Raw genomic sequence first — 14,881 nt, 5'->3', positions numbered from 1 at the left:
GGCCTGTTTTTAAGAGGCTCACCACAACGCAAAGATGAAGAAGAAGAGAAAGAAGATGAGGATGATAATAATGATGTCCAGGTAAGACTCCCCTTTTTTGTCTTTTACAGCAGTGTTGCTTTCCTGATTGCTTTACTTCTCAATTAATTTTGATATGAAAATCTGGCAGTGCACATTATGTACACTGTACACTATTCTCCTTGTGGGGCTGGAATTCAGTAGGTGTGTCTTGCCAACTGATACATGGTCTGCTAGTGTGGTTTTCAATGACAGCATCCAGTATCAACTGGAATACTGAGGCATTTTCCACAATACCAGTTTTCCTCCTTGGATTAAGCATTGTGCATTTGAATATAAAATTAAAGGTAAATTCTGTGAATTAAGGTATTGTTTTTCTATAGCTATCCTCTGTGCTAGGCTTTGGGGACTTTGACCTATGGTTCAATCGCTGTACCACCTTCTGGTTTTTTATCGTTGTCCAGAGAATAACAGATCTGTGTGAAGCGCACAGCAGAATCTGATTCTCATGATGTTTTCTTTTATATAATTGCAGATAACAGCTTGGAAAGAAAGTGGTATGTACCATGAAATAACTCACTTCCTGAGGGAAAAACTTGGTAGCTTCGGTGTATAGAAACCGGATTCTGGGTTCCTGCTGGGAAAGAGGCTTGGGGTTCTCATGAAAGTGATTTTGCCAGTATAGAACTCTGGCCCGAGAAGCTGTAGGGAGGTTTGTCAACCCAGAAGAAAGATGAGGGGATCATGTATGAAGAGGCGTGGGGTGGGAGAAAAGCCCATCATTCAGCTTCAGCTAAAGTAGGAGGAGTGGGCGAGTCACTCTGTCTAATGACTTATCCTGGTGTTTTTCTTTCTAAAGACTTGATGCTGGAGAGTCTAAGTGAAGAGGAGATTCATCCAGGTAGGGAACTACATGCCAGGAAAAATCCAATGGGAAAAGGTTCCCAGGAGCCTCCAGGTTATCCCTGCTGCTTGTGAGGAGGGGCTGAAGGAGGGGGTATGAAATCAGAAAGAAAATGGAAATATGTGTGAGGTCTGGCTTATTGTTTTCAGTTTCTTGGCATCATGGTAAGAACTGTCTCTATGGGCTATGGGGATGCTGTGTTCATGAGAGATTCTCTTTGCAGTCCACCTGCTCTTTTCTGCCTGTGGAACATCAGAGCCTTTGGTTTGGATTAGTCAGCACTCCTAGGGATTGTACACAAGGGTGTAGGCTTAAGCACTGGGTGTCATCTGTGATGAAGGGAATCTGGGGGACACAGCTCTCTCACAGGCATTTCCTGGAACCTAGAGAAACAGTTCTTCTGCTGTGTGCCAAGGGGAAATGGAGAATCACCCTCTGAACTTTTCAGGACTTCTTAGTGCACTTTCATGTTTCCGTCCTTGCTCTGCGCTCCTGGTTTAAAGGGATCTCCCGGGGTGGATGGCGGGGTGAATATTGACTCTGGGCTCACTGGTCAAACTCCAGTCTCCTTTGAAAGGAGGAAGAAAGTTTAACCTTGAGCACATTTCCAGCCTCCACTTTCCAACCCAATCACAGATTCTGAGATGATGCTTCTTTCTCCCTAGTTCTCTAATTTTTGGGAAGGCCAAGAATTCCTTCCCACAAATGATAGTAGTACACTATTTCCTCTCTTCAAACTTTGGCTTCAATTTTGTTCTTTAAGTTGATATTCATCTCTTAAGGGCTAGATTTCTTTTCTTTTCTTTTTTTTTTTTTTGACAGAGTCTCACCCTGTCGCTAGACCAGAGTGCAGTGGCATGATTTCAGCTCACTGCAACCTCCCCCTCCCTGGTTCAAGCGATTCTCCTGCCTCAGCCTCCTGAGTAGCTAGGATTACAGGTGCCTACCACCACATCCGGCTAAGTTTTGTATTTTTAGTAGAGACTGGGTTTCACTATGTTGACCAGGCTGATCACGAACTCCTGACCTCAGGTGATTTGCCTGCCTCAGCCTCCCAAAGTGCTGGGATTACAGGTGTGAGCCACCACGCCTGGCCAGGGTTATTTTTAATATAATTGTGTCTATCTCAAGTAATGGTGCTTGGAGTGTTTTTGTCAATGGTTTTGGAATAGCACCAGCACTCACTTCTGTGGAGCAGACTATTAGAAGGAGGCATATCTTTCATTGTCATAACTAATGCCAAACTTTTTCCAAAATGATGACACCAATTCATGCTCCTCTAACAGCATATGTGAATAGTTGTTTCTCCAAATCCTCATAGACTCTTAGTTTTATCTCTTTCTAAAAATTCCATCACTGTGGTTAGTCTTTCATTTGTATAACATATTACTTAAAATCTTTACCGAAAAGAAAGGTTGTTTTACTCTAATGATGCAGGGCAGTAGATTTGTTTACACCGCCTCACCACAGACACATAAGTAACGCACTGCGCCGACATTCCAACAGTTGCGACTTTACTAGGCAAAGGGAAATTTTCAGCTTTGTTATAATCTTATGGGACCACTGTCATACATGTTGTCTGTCATTGACCAAAATGTCATTCTGCCACATATGACTGTAGTTAATAAGCAGGTACTTAAGTTATAAGAATGAACATAATAACAGATATAAATTGAGTATCAGATATTATATGGGCATTTCTGTATGTTGCCTCCTTGAAGTGTCACAATCACTTTGAGACAGAATTAGTTTTGTTATAGTCATTATACAGATGAGGAATGTGAGTCTCAGTTAAGTAAATTACTCAGGAGACAGCAAGAGCTGGATCTCTTTAACACCAAAGGCTAATCTAGAAACTAACATGCTGCACCGCCTGTAGTGGCAAAGTAGACTTACCATAAAATGAAATGTGCTTCCACAGCTGGGTGTGTGAGCTTAGTGAGGCTGGTGTTACCCATTGCTCCATGGCTCAGAAATTGGTCTTGCTGAAACTGGGATGGAGAAGCTCTTGGCTCAGGGAGTGAAAAGTTACTGACAGGTTGTATGAGTGCAATTGAAGGATTATGCTTCCATAGAGCATGTGGTTGTTCTCATGGAATGAGAACAGAGACAATCAAAGAGCATCACCTAGAGCGAGACTCTGTCTCAAAAAAAAAAAAAAAAAATTGCCCATGTAATAGGTTAAACATTAGATACAGTCAATCAAACTGGGTCTTACCGTGTTAAAAAAATATGTGTTTTTAGACAGTGATAGGAAAGAAGAAAAAAATTAAAATAGTTGATGTGGGGTCAGACACAGTGCTCATGCCTACAATCCCGGCACTTTGGGAGGCCCAGGTGGACAGATCATGAGGTCAGGAGATCCAGACCATCCTGGCTCACATGGTGAAACCCCGTCTCTACTAAAAATACAAAAAATCAGCCAGGCGTGGTGGTGGGCGCCTGTACTCCCAGCTACTTGGCAGGCGGAGGCAGGAGAATGGCGTGAACCCGGGAGGTGGAGCTTGCAGTGAGCCAAGATCATGCCACTGCACTCCAGCCTGGGTGGCAGAGCAAGACTCTGTCTAAAAAAAAAAAAGTTGATGTTTTCTGTGTCGGACTGTGAGTAAACTGCTTTTAAATAGAATTTTGTATGAAGTTCTTTAGGCAATAAGTAAAAATGGAAGGGAAACCTGATGGCAAAGAGCAGCCAGGACCACAGTTGCCTGTGGATGCAGAGACTGTGGTGGAGCCTGGAAGGCACCAAAGACCATGAGTGCCCCCGGGCAGTCAGTTCAGTGACAGCACCGCTCATTTTCTGATCGGCAGGCACCCCACTAGCACATGGAGAGAACAGGGAGGCCTAAGATGAGTCCAGGCCATGGCAGATCTCCAGTGAGGGGATTGTGGAAGATGTGAAAAGCATTCTGGAGGGGAAGGTAGCCCTGCAGTTTAGCGGTCCAGTTTCCCTCACTGGTCTGACATGGTATAGCATAGAGGTGCTCACACAGCAGTCCCCAGTATCCTCCCACTTCCCTAAAGGCTTAAACATACCATGGTGTGTATCAGTTTCTTAAAGAGCACAATAGCATGTTACTGAACAACTAAAATTGCAGAGAAGTGGCCTCGTTTCCTGGAAGTGTTTCAGGGAGGGGGAGGTGGTGAGGCTCCACTGGGGAAATGCTCATGACCGAAGCAAGTTGAGGCCTGAGGTCAGATAGTTGGGCTCAGCCACATAGAGACCACCTCGTACCCTACCAGAACAATCTGGTGGTGTGTCCAGCCTCAGCTGTCTGGGGTGGCAGTTTGTGCCTTTGGGCTACAGTTGAAGACCAGTTGCCTCATCTAGGCTGGCTCCCATACCTCTCCTGGCAACAGCTTCTTAAATCCCAGAAGCTGATAATGGTGTGGTAAATGGGTCTTGGGAGAATGGAGGCAAGAATATGGTGCTCAGGACTTCTAGGTCCTAACATAGGCTGTGTTCCTGGCCCTCCCCTTGTAACAGAGGCACCTCTGTCCCTGACTGGTGTTTCCACATCTCTAATTTCTCCTCAGCCTGGACTGCAGAGGTGGGAGCCCAGGAGATGCTGGCGTAGAGGCTGTTTAGTGGGATGATGTCATAGTGCACAAAGCTGGGAGCCTGCTCTCATTGAAAAGGGGTTGTCTCTTCTTTATCCAGGGTGAAGGACTTCCGAGGAGCTGACCAGGGTGCTGACCCAAAGGGCAGGCCACCGTGTGCTGCAGGAACATCTGAGGGAGGCTCAAGCTCTGCCGTCAGGCGTTTTCCCAGGCTTGGCGTAAAGAAGTGATGGAGACTTTCGTGTGATTCCTAGGCTCCCCTCCTGGACAGCACCAGGAATGTGCCTTTGAGGTGGCTGGGCTTCAGGCCAGCCTGAGGGCGTGCTTGGGTGACTGAAGAATGCAGCTATTTGCTGGGAAGATCTTAAGGAGAAAACCAGAACCTCTCCCTCTCCCGAGCTCTCATCCTGGGGGGAGCCCTGTCATCCTCAGTCAAAAGACATAGTCATCCTCAGTCAAAAGAACCTGCATCGGGTTTCATCTTTTGCCTTCTTTCCTGCCACCCAGGGTGGGAACAGGCAAACGTGGCTGAGGAGAGTGACACCCAGCCACACACCCCATGGGTCAATCACTGGAGCTTCTGAAACCTGCTGCAGCTGGGTTCCTTCCTTCCCCCAGCCCAACTTCCTGCCCCCAGCTTTGTCCCTGGAGGTCTCAATCCTGTTCTCTACATTCTGAGGGGAACTCTTGGCCCCAGCAGACAGTAAAACTCCAAGGCCACCTCCCACCCACCCCCAGCACTGGGTTTGGCCTTTACCACCCAGGACCTGGTGCTTCTAGGCCTGGCATTTCCCCTTTGGCAAGAGAGTGAGAAGAGACATAACTGTGCTCCAGGAACAAAAAGTGCCATTCCGACTTGAAATAAAGAGTCTGAGCGCATTGATTCAGGTGCAGAGGTGGCTGATCACATCTGACCCAATGAGGGGCTCAGGGCTTCCACTCAATGACATCGATGGTGATCTGGGTCGCCTGTCATAAGGTCTTGCCCTCGTAAGCCTTGCTGTAAGAGTCCTCCTCAGGGACACGGAAGGTGTGCACGTGGGCCTGCCTGCAGGACCTTGCAGTCCTCGGGGGCCTCTGGCAGCATGGTGAGGGCCTTGGTGGCCTTCAGGCACACCCTGCCCATGGGTGAGTACAGTAGCTCCAGGAGCAGACTAATGGCTTGTGCGTCCAGGGCCACGTACTTCCCAGCAGGCCACCAACACAGGGCATTCCTAACAGCCTGAGTGGGCCTCTTTTCACCCCCTCACAACCTAGCCCTCAAGGGGAGGTGCCACCCTGTCCCCACCCTGCAGTGATTCACTGATTCATTCACACAGCAAGATGCTGAGGCAAGAGCTGGGCTTTCCCATCTCAGCGCTCTTTTGGGCCAGGTGATTTTCAACTTGGAGCCAAAGTTCTCCTACTGCGACCTTTGGGTCTGGAGCAGCAAACAGAGCAAAGCCTTGTCCTCTGGAGCTCCCCTTGGGGATGACAGAAAGTGATGGCAAGGATGGCGGTCACAGTGGACACAGGAGGATGCGGGGAGGCTGGGGAGGCTGCAGTTTCAGAGAGAAAGCTCTCTCCTGGAAAGCCACTCTCCTGGTCCCATGGGAAAGGACCTCTGTGCAAACCTAAGATGACGGGGCAGGGGTGGTGCCTGGGAACATGCATTTCCACAGACCACCCAGGGTCTGGTTCAGTGGCCACACTTGGAGAAATACTCACCCAGGCCTCTAATGAGACTCTCAGAAGAAAGAGAAGCCAGGACTTAGGGAAGGCAAGAGGTACACCCCAGCAAAGGGACGTGACCACAGCCAAGGCAGGAACTCTGTGTGTTGGTGACCGGCCCATCCTCACAATGAAGGGCCCAGTGTAGGAACACCCCCCAACCACCACAAGCTCTGAGTCTTTGTGCTGCCCCAGTTTTGAGGCCAGGATGTAAACTGTGATCTTATGTGACCTGGGGTGAGAGACAAGACACTGCGCCTCCGTTTCCTCACCTGTGAAGGCAGACATCACCTCCCTGGAGGGTTGTCTAAATGTGAGTTTTGGAGACAATGCCTGGCACACAGGAGGCTCTCAGTGACTGCTGGGTGTCAGGATCATCATCAGTGCTTCTCCTGTTCTCACCTTCCTCATGGGGAGGAGGTGCCAGACCCTCTCCTGCATCCTCCTGCAGGCAGGGGCCAGCGGGTCTAGGATGAGCTCCTGGAGCTGCTCCTTCCTCTGCAGCTTCCACATCAGTGAGCGGATCAGACCCTTGCTGATGACACCGTGGGACCCTGCATGACAGGAAAGGGCACTGAGGGTGGACTGGCCACTCCCCCTCCCATGCTGGTTGGCCTCAGGGCTCAGGAAGGATTTTGCAGAGCAACTGGGTGGGTTTGAAAAGAGAACTTGCAGCCGGGCGCGGTGGCTCACACCTGTAATCCCAGCACTACTGGGAGGCCGAGGCAGGTGGATAACGAGGTCAGGAGATCGAGACCATCCTGGCTAACACAGTGAAACCCCATCTCTACTAAAAAATACAAAAAATTAGCTGGGCGTAGTGATGGGCGCCTGTAGTCCCAGCTACTCAGGAGGCTGAGGCAGGAGAATGGTGTGAACCCAGGAGGCGGAACTTGCAGTGAGCTGAGATTCAGCCACTGCACTCCATCACTCCAGCCTGGATGACAGAGCGAGACTCCGTCTCAAAAAAAAAAAAAAAAAAAAAGAAAAAAAAAAAGAGAACTTGCAAGTTCCCCATCATCCCCTCAACCTGCCTGGCCAGGGGCCTGAGAAGCCAGCAGGAGGCTGTGGGTGAAGCCATGTCAGGGGCTGAGAGGGCAGGTGCAGAGGACCCAGGAGGGGCCAGTCTTTGGTCGCTGGCATCTCAGGGGGCATCTGCCATAGCAGGGCACAGTGGCCTGAGAGGCAGCAGCCACCCCTGGGAGATCTGGCAGCTCACTGCCGTGGGGTCCAGGCACACCAGGAGACCCTCCACTTTTCCCTACCACCACCCCAGAGTAGGGGAGCCAAGAAAGCGCCCCCTTCCCATCCAAAATATTTCAAAGGAGTTGGGAACTCATGCCTGGTCAGACCAGCCCTTGAGAAGAGCTTGGGTTTGACTCTGAGATGGAAGACCTAGAGTGCAGGCCAGTGTCTCACACACCAAAAAGAGCTGTGCCCCAACTAAAGGCGACGGGAAGCCATAGGCTCTGGCCAAGGGGTCTTGAAGGGACCTGGGGCTCTGTGGGAAGGGGGTCTCCATATGGCACAGCTGGGGTGCAGGTACTGGGAGAAGTACAATGAGGCAAGCCTCCCCCATAGACAGGCCCCACCTGGCTCCTCCCAGATGGAGCTGGAAGCCTGGTGGGGAAGTGGTCGGTCCAGCCCCGAGAGCCTGTGGGGCAGGTAAGGGGCGAGAGATTTTGTGGGATGTGGAGGCCTGTGGAGGAGATATGCCAGAGGGGTGAGGAGTTACATTGTCCCAGCCTGAGCAAAGGACAATTCCGAGCTCGGGGGCACAGGAGTGTGCTCAGCAGGACTGGGTGGACAGGCCCTTTGTTGGGAAGGTGAAGAGTACAGCCTTCCAGGAGCAGGTGCCTGAGGCTTCCAGACAGGCTTGTTTGGGAGGTGGCCAGAGGAGATGTCTGTTTTCCGGGGCAGGAATTGGAGGGGGCGCCCAGGCTGGAGAGATTGAGCCAGGCTGTCACAAGGCTTTGAAACTTCCCATATGAAAGCCTGGCTGTTGGAGAGCGTGGGTTTGGAACTTGAGGCTAGGGGGTTCTGTTCAGTCCGGTGCCAGCCACAGTCTTCGGATGGGCAGAGCAATGATCGGGTGAGGGTGTAAAAGAAAAGTACCGAGGAAAGAGAAGAGGAAAACTGGCTTTAACAACAGTCTAGGCTGGGTGCGGTGGCTCACACCTGTAATCCCAGCACTTTGGGAGGCCGAGGTGGGTGGATCACCTGAGCTCAGGAGTTTGACACCAGCCTGGTCAACAGATGGTGAAACCCTGTCTCTACTAAAAATACAAAAATTAGCCGTGCGTGGTGATGGATGCCTGTAATCCCAGCCACTTGAGAGGCTGAGGCAGGAGAATCGCCTCAGGCGAAGCGGGAGGCAGAGGTTGCAGTGAGTTGAGATAACACCACTGCACTCCAGCCTGGGCTACAGAGTGAGACTCCGTCTCTTAAAAAAAAACAAATACAATCTGTACTGTGGAGGCCCTGGGCAGGTGTCACGAGCTCTGAGCACGGACTGTTCCCTCTGTTGGGAGCTTCTTCCCTTCATCCCTCCTGGTTAACTGGACTCGGCATAAAGATCATTTCTTCCAAGAGCCTGTCCCTGACTCTCCAATCCAGGATATGTTTATTGTCTGAGAGCGCCCGATTCCTGCTACCAATTGTCATTTCTATTCACAACATTTCTTTCATTTTTTTTTTTTTTTTCAGAGTCGGGGTCTCACTCTGTCACCCAGGCTGGAGTGCAGTGGTGCAATCACAGCTCGTTGCCACCTCCACCTCCTGGGCATAAGCGATCCTCCCCACTCAGCCTCCCAAATAGCTGGGACCACAGACGTGCACTGCCATGCCAGGCTAACTTTTAATTTTTTTTTTCCCCGATTCAGAGTCTTGCTCTGTCGCCCAGGCTGGAGAGCAGTGGTGTGATCTTGGCTCACTGCAACCTCTGTCTCCTGGGTTCCAGCAATTCTCCTGCCTCATCCTCCTGAGTAGCTGGGATTACAGGCACACACCACCATGCCCGGCTAGTTTTTTTCTTCATTTTTCGTTGAGATGGGGTTTCAGTATGTTGGCCAGGCTGGTCTCGAACTCTTGACCTCATGATCCACCCGCTTCTGCCTCCCAAAGTGCTCACAGGCTCTGTGCTTTTTTGTTTGTTTGTTTGTTTTGAAACAAGGTCTTGCTCTGTGGCCCAGGCTGGAGTGCAGTGGTGCAGTCTTGGCTTACTGCAGCCTCCACCTCCCAGGTTCAAGTGATTCTTGTACATCGGACTCCGGAGTAGCTAGAGTTACAGATGTGTGCTACCATACTCAGCTAATGTTTGTATTTTTAGTAGAGATGGGGTTTCGTCATGTTGGACAGGCTGTTCTTGAACTCCTGATCTCAGTGATCTGCCCACCTCAGCCTCCCAAAGTGCTGGTGTGAGCCATCGTGCCTGGTCCCAATTGTGTTCTTGCGGGGGAGATGGGACAGAGAGGATGAGAGGGTGTCTGAGCCTTTCCCGCACTGATGGAGCCTGTGTCATCTGCCTTTTGTGGACAGGATAGTGATCTCTCACACCAAAGCCTCAGACCCCTCCCACCCTGTGACCTTTGTGACCAGCTCCACCTATGCAGCAGACAAGGGGGTGAGCCTGCGGGTCCCCACCCATTTCTCCCCGCCTTTGCCTGGGCTTGTCCTGAAGCCTGCTCATGGGAACAGCTAGAAAGAACCATGCACTGCCAGTCTGAGTTTATTTTGTTTTTTTTTACTTAGAAAGATACAGACTGGGTGTTGTCATGTTGCCCAGACTGGTCTCGAACTCCTGGGCTCAAGGGATCCTCCTGCCTCGGCCTCCCAAAATGCTGGGCTTACAGGCATGCACCACCACATCTGGCCGCAGCTAGTCTGTTTTCAGAGATGGTCTTTGGGTTAATGACAATTCTCTCTCTGCTTAGTTGCCAGGCAGTGTGGCTTTCTGAATCCAAGGAGGCTGGGCTGAGGGAGATGGGATTTATTTGCTCAGTTTGGACTCAGCATTTGTTGCACTCGATTTAATAGACTCATAAAATGTCAAAGGTTTACGGGAGCTTAGAGTTCATCTGGCCCAAACCTGGCTGATCAGAATCTCCAGGGGAAGTTTTTATGAAATGCCAGATTTCTGCGTTCTGAGATCCTGATTTAGTAACTCCAGGATTGGAATCTGAGTTTTTCTTTTTTTCCTTTTTTTTTTATAGAGGCAAGGTCTTGCTCTGTTGCCCTGGCTGGGGTACAGTGGTGCGATCACAGCTCACTGCAGCCTTGAATTCCTGGGCAGAAGCGATCCTTCTGCCTCAGCCTTCCAAGTAGTTGGGACTCCAAGTGTGCACAACTGCACCCGGCTAATTTTAAATTTTTTTGTAGAGATGGGATCTCGCTATGTTGCTCAGGCCGATCTCAAACTCTTGAGCTCAAGCGATCCTCCTGCCTTGGCCTCCCAAAGTGCTGGGATTACAGGCATGAACCACTGTGCCTGGCTGACACTAGCTTTTTTTTTTTTTTTTTTTTTTTTGAGATAGAGTCTTGCTCTGTTGCCCAGGCTGGAGTGCAATGGCCCAATCTCGGCTCACTTCAACCTCCACCTCATGGGTTCATGCAATTCTCCTGCCTCAGCCTCCCAATTAGCTGGGATTACAGGCGCTCACCACTACACCTGGCTAATTTTTGTCATTTTTAGTAGAGACAGGGTTTTGCTATGTTGGCCAGGCTGGTCGCAAACATCTGACTTCAGGTGATTTGCCCACATCAGCCTCCCAAAGTGCTGGGATTAGAAGCATGAGCCACCATGTCCGGCCAGCATTCTTACTAGAAAGAAGTGTGTTCAGGAGGCATTAGAAACTAGCCAGTTGGACACAGAAGCCTTTGCTGCTCAGGTCTCAGCAATGCTTTGCTGAAGTTTGGGGTGGTCCTATGCAGTCATCTCTGCCCTCCTCCTAGGAAGGACTCTTCCAGACCCTCTTCAGCCCACAGTGCTGCCTCGTGACAGCTGCCTCAAGATTCTCTGTGACGGCTGGGCATGGTGGCTGACGCCTGTAATCCCAGCACTTTGGGAGGCCGAGGTGGGTGGGTCACAAGTCAAGAGTCCAAGTCCAGCCTGACCACCATGGTGAAACTTCATCTCTACTAAAAAAAAAAAAAAAAAAAAAAAATTAGGTGAAACATGGTGAAACCTCATCTCTACTAAGAAAATACAAAAATTAGCTGGATGTGGTGGCATGTGCCTGTAATCCTAGCTTCTTAGGAAGCTGAAGCAGGAGAATTGCTTGAAATGGGGAGGCGGAGCTTGCAGTGAGCCAAGATCATGCCATTGCACTCGAACCTGGGTGACAGGGCGAGACTCCGTCTCAAAAAAATAAGAAAAATAAAAAAGTGAAATTAGTTGGTTATGGTTGTGTTTGCCTGTAGTCCCAGCTACTTGGGAGGCTGAGGTGGGAGGATTGTTTGAGTCCAGTAGGTCAAAGCTGCAGTCCTCCTTGATTGTACCACTGTACGCCCACCTGGGGGACAGAGTGAGACCTTGTTTCAAAAAAGAACCCTTGCAGTGATGGAAATGCCCCATATCTGCACTGTCTGCAATGGTAGCCACTAGCTACATGTGGCTATTGAGGTCTTGATATATGACTAGGATAACTTAATAAATGTATTTAGTTTAATTAAGTAAAATAACTAAATAAATTTATTTCGTTTAATTAAAAAAAATTTTTTTTTGAGACAGCCTCACTCTGTTGCCCAGGCTGGAGTGCAGTGGCGTAATCACAGCTCACTGCTCAACCTCCTGGGCTCAAATGATCCTCCCTCCTCAGCCCCCCAAGTAGCTGGAACCACAGGCATGCGCCACCACACCTGGCTAATATTTAGACTTTTTGTAGAGACTGGGTCTCACTGTGTTGTCTAGGCTGGTCTTGAACTCCTGGGCTCATCCTCCTGCTTCGACCTCCCAAAGTGCTGGGATTACAGACCTGAGCTGCCATGCCCAGCCTGGTTTAATTTCACTTTACATACATACACACATGCATTTATTTATTTATTTAAGATAGGGTCTCGCTCTGTCACCCAGGCTGGAGTGCAGTGAAATTCTTTCTTCTGAGGAGACAAGAATTGAGGTTGTTACAGATGTGTATGGATTCACCACCGGGAACTTGGATACCTTCCACTGGTAACAGGTCGAGGATGCTAGGTGAAAATCTATGGAAGCCGCATGCTTTTTACAAATGTAGTGGTTCTCATGTCCAGCCACAGCCATTGCACCTGTGTGAACGTCCCCTTGATAAACCTATGTCTTTTTTACTGTCTCCAGATCTCTTCCTCTACCCTTCCACACGGTGCCTTCCCTACTGCAGTAAAGTGGGGTCCCGCAGGGCACCCTTTCCCTGAAAAAAAAATTTTTTTTTGAGATAGAGTCTTGCTCTGTTGCCCAGGCTAGAGGGCATTGGTGTGACCTTGGCTCATTGCAACCTTTGCCTCCCAGATTCAAGCGATTCTCCAGCCTCAGTCACCCGAGTAGCTGGGATTAAAGGCGTCTGATACCATGTCCGGGTCCTTTTTTTTTTTTTTGTATTTTTAGTAGAGACGGGGGTTTCGCCATGTTGGCCAGGCTGGTCTCGAACTCCTGGCCTCAAGTGATCCACCCACCTCAGCGTCCCAAAGTGCTGGGATTACAGGCTTGAGCCACTGAACTTGGCCTCTCTCTCTGTGTCTTCATGTGTCTTCAACGCCAAGAGGGAGCCTCTGGCCCCTTAGGGTCGGGGTCCCAGAGGCCCACAGTCAAGGCTATGGCCGCCTCCCAAGGAGGTGCATCCCTGCAAGAGGCTGCATCCAACAGTCAAGGAAGAGGCTCCGCTGGGGCCCGCTGGGGAAAGCAAGTGGAGGTGCCCCTTGAAGAAATGGGGATCCCATCAATCTCAGGGGTTCTGTCCTGGTCTGCCGCCCTGGATCATCCACCCTCTGCTGGGATGGGGAGCAGACGACGCCCTTCTTGGCTGGCGCTGAGGGTGGGGGGGTCACGCTTCCCCAAAGGCCTAGCGGGGGTTCCAGTCACAGGCCCCACTGGGCAGCGCCTGGCGCCGCCCCGCCTCTCCAGCTTTGGCACTCGCCCTCAACAAAGATGGCGCGGACGACCTCATGTGATCCTTCTACTTCAGTCTCCTGAGTAGCTGGGACCACAGGTGCATGCCATCACACCTGTCTAATTTTTTTGTACTTTTTGTAGAGATAGGGTTTTTCCATGTTGTCCAGGCTGGTCTCAAACTCCTGGGCCCAAGCGATCCACCCAGTCTGGTCTCCCAAAGTTCTAGGATTACTGGCATGAGTGACCGCTCCCAGCCTTATTCTTCGAGTTTTCAGAGTTCTTTATATATTAGAGATATTTGCCATTTAAACATGGTCTGTGTTTGGAATATTCTGAATAATTTATCCCAGATAAATTATATTCTGTCTTTGTTTACATTGTTTTTGTGATGCAAAGTTTTTCATTGTTATGTGATCAAATCAATTATTTTTTATTGCCCATAGGTTTTGACTTAACCTCAGAAAGCCTGTGCTCCAACAAAAGTTAAAGAGGAATTCACCCATACTTTCTCCAAGTACTTTTATATTGTGCTTTTTGTTTTTTGTTTTGTACACTTACGTCCCTTCCTTTTTGCCTTTCTCCTCTCATAGAAGTTATGCTTTTGGAAAACTGACACTTGAAATTGCCTTTCCCTTTAAATAAAACTTGTCCTTTTAAATAGAGTTCCTCCCTTTAAGTCACAGGTCTGATTCTTTAAGATGCTCTACTTTGAAATTTGTCTTATACAATTGTACTCTGATGTGCTCTGATCTGCCTATTATATGTTGGTATGTTTAGAATGGATTTCTGGTAGTTTAGAAATAATCTTTCTGGTGGATTTAATCTTTCACTCCATCCCACACTCAAACCCCTTTGCTAGTGTCTCTCTCTCCTGTGTTCTCATCTGCAGTTTTTCTCAATCCCTCCTTGCTTGCTAAGATGAAGTGAAAGCCAATGGGACTGGGGCACTGGTATTTGTTGATTTTCCTCCTTTTAATCCAAGTTATTTGCTGTTTCAGCATTGTCTGTCTTCAAGTAATAATGAAGGTTTAGTTGTGTATAGACATTTCACATGGGTTGGGAACATTTTGAGAGTGTTTATTACGCTGCCTCTATTATCTACAGCTAATAGAAAATCATCTGTGTGTTTGTGAATTCAACAAAATGTATTCATGGCCCTGGCTCATCAAAGATACTTTACCTGCTCCACCAATAGAACAGGTATCCATATCTAAACACAATTATTGCAACGATTTCTGATTTTTGTGGATGCTACTACATGTGGGGAAAATCAATAGTGATAGAGACAGGAGGCAGCGAAGGGTCCCCTAGTGAAAGCCCACGCTGAGCCTAAAACAGTCTGAAGGCTGAAAAACCAGACTGCCGATCCCAGAGAATCATAACATTGTGCTTTAAATCTCTACATATTTAACAGGCTTCCCAAAATCAAACTTCAGTTTCAAAATTGTGTTTCCTGATACCGGGCTTTTGGAGGCTTCAGAGCACCCCTGTAGTATCCAAAAGGAAGGTACATATTTAGGTAAATGGGATTGCCAAAATGGTGTTTAATCTCCTTTTTTGTGAAAATACTAATATATGTTCCAAAATTGTATGGGATTTCAAAAATTCTA

The sequence above is a fragment of the Chlorocebus sabaeus genome, chromosome 13 (genome assembly GCF_047675955.1).
Source record: "Chlorocebus sabaeus isolate Y175 chromosome 13, mChlSab1.0.hap1, whole genome shotgun sequence".
Taxonomy (NCBI): Eukaryota; Metazoa; Chordata; class Mammalia; order Primates; family Cercopithecidae; genus Chlorocebus; species Chlorocebus sabaeus.
This window is presented reverse-complemented; position numbering follows the sequence as displayed.